The sequence below is a fragment of the Tamandua tetradactyla genome, chromosome 23 (genome assembly GCF_023851605.1).
Source record: "Tamandua tetradactyla isolate mTamTet1 chromosome 23, mTamTet1.pri, whole genome shotgun sequence".
NCBI classification, from domain to species: Eukaryota; Metazoa; Chordata; class Mammalia; order Pilosa; family Myrmecophagidae; genus Tamandua; species Tamandua tetradactyla.
This window is the reverse complement of record NC_135349.1, coordinates 20,417,649-20,420,237: the sequence shown is the minus strand read 5'-3', so window position 1 is coordinate 20,420,237 and position 2,589 is coordinate 20,417,649. Positions and strand designations below refer to the sequence as shown.

Sequence of the window (2,589 nt, the reverse complement as noted above, 5' to 3'; positions counted from 1 at the left end):
TGGTTTGTGTGAAAATATGGATGGCTTAGGTACCTGAGAAATAACCAGTCAAACCAGAGACCAAGATGGTAGACCAAGGTTCATGAAGTATGGAGCATTGCATTGACATTTCATTTTTTTAATATCTCAAGGGTATTTTTATACTTGCCAGTTTGTTTGAAAAGCAATCTTTTGGGATATATATCCAGATGAATTTGAAATTACAGCTGTCTCAAAGTGCACAGAAATTACCCATATCCTACTATAAAAAGAACACTTATAAAAGAAGACAAACATATTATTAAAGGATAATAAATATGCATTATCCTTTATCAACATAATAAAATTCTCTTTTTTTCCAGTTCTTTAAACTAGTTTTTTCCAGATAAGTCAATATAATTAGACATTTGGGTTACATGTCCATATAGAAATGAACACATTGTGCAGGCCACAGTGGCTCAGCAGGCACTGAGTGGCCTCACAGTGGCCTAACCTGCCATGCCGGAGACCCAGGTTCAATTCCCAGCACCTGCCCATGCAAAAAAAAAGAAAAAAGTACAGAGCACAATTGTCAAAGTGAGGATAAGAATAAAACAGCATAATTAAATTTTCAGAAGCAAAGTGGTCAAAATGGTAGCAAAAAGATGACTTCCTTATGAAATAAACTACATAAAATATTAACAATAATCAAAATTGTTAAATATTAATTCTATAATCATTCTCTCTTTACTATCCTTTAAACATACAAGTGTGAGGGTGCACAGGTGGTTTTTGGAAAAATGTATATGGTATTTGTAAATGAGTCTTTTTATACCTGCCTTCTCAGGTACATGAAAATAAATTCTGCTAACCATATCCCCAGTTATTTTCTTCATAGAGCTGAAGAAATCTGATTGATTACATTACTATCCACACACATAAAAAATGGTTTTAATTATTTTATGTAATCTAGGTTCATAAGAATATCTTACTCCTTTTATCATTGTTCAAGTGTATACTTGACTTTCAGATTTTATTTTTGATTTTATTTAAAAAATAATTGAAAGGCACATTGCAAACATCAACTTATGCAAATTCAACACCCTGTGGATCACATGCCAAATTTACTTTAGATCTAAAAATTAAAATAAATCAGATCATCGTCAACATTCCAAATCTCATATATCAACAGAGGGATTATACACACATGCACTATCACAACACACACATCACACGTGAATACACAAGCAACAGGACTCTACATATCTCAGAAATATTTAGTTAGATTTTTCGTATCTGTTTTTTAATGGAAATGTCAATTTAAAATTCAAAAGGATGCAAATGTGACTCTCTTCACCATACTTCTAATTATTTATCTCAATATTCTGGCAGACCTTGGAATGACCATTTTAACTAGAGTGGATCCCCAGCTTCATGCACTGATGGGCTCTTTCCTCAGCCACCTCACCTTCTGTGACCTCTGCTATTCCATAGCAATTGGACCCAAGATGCTGACGGACCTCTTTGCCGCAAACAATACAATTGCCTTTTCTGGATGGGCTCTGCAATTCTTCATCTTCTGTATCTTAGTAGATTCTGAACATCTGCTGCTGTACCTTTGAGAGGCACAAGGCCATTAACAACCCCTTGCTCTATGCAGTTAACATGTCCAGCAGGGTGTGCTCTATGCTCATGGCTGGGGTTTACCTGGTAGGAAGGATGGATGCTCTGACAAATACAACTTTAGCATTCCACTTAGGTTTCTATGGGCCAAATGAGATTAATCATTCCTTCTGTGATTTGGCTGCTCTTTACCTCCTTTCATGTTCTGATATACAGGTCAATGAACTGATGTTATTCACCATTTTGGCTTAATTGAACTGAGTACTATTTCAGCAGTCCTTTGTCTTATTGTTATATAATCCTATCAGTTTTCAAGATCCAATCTGCTGAAGGAAGATTCAAAGCTTTCTCTACCTGCACTTCCCATTGGACTGTTTTTGCAATTGTCCATGAACTGTGGTCTTCATGTGTTTCCAGCCCAGTTCTTCCTACTCCTTAGATCAAGACAAAATGACCTCATTGTTTTATGCCCTTGTGATTCCCATGCTAAACCCTCTGATTTATAGCCTGCAGAATAAAGATGTGAAAGAGGCTTTAGAAAGACTGAAAAATAACAGGTGGTTTTAAATATTTATATTAAATAAATACATATGTATGTGTGTGTATGTATATATATATATTGGTATATTTGTGTGTGTATGCTTGTGCTTGTTGTTTTCATAACATCATATGTAAATACATATGAAACGAGTTGTTTCAAATACTAATTTTAAAAAAGTGTCTGTACTAAATTACAATTATGCCAAAATTGTGCATTTCCCTATTTTTGCTTCATTATATATCTTGAATTGATATAGAAATAATTCCCTTATAGTATAAATTTGCTTGACAGTCTTCTCATATCAAACTTCATTTGTTCAAACTTTCATTTGTGTACTGTTTCAATTATTCTAAAATGTAGTGCATGTTAATTGTGTTTTGTACAATTAGGTACTCAGCATTTCATAGTGAATCCTGTAGTTCTTAAATGAATGAATAATTTAGTGGGAAAACAAACATTAATTAGTC

General features: G+C 33.8%; 1 pseudogene; it reads left to right on the top strand.

The window, feature by feature from the left end:
- Positions 1-758: 758 nt before the first annotated feature.
- LOC143666691 (olfactory receptor 5W2-like) lies at positions 759-2,148 on the top strand (annotated as a pseudogene).
- Positions 2,149-2,589: the final 441 nt, after the last annotated feature.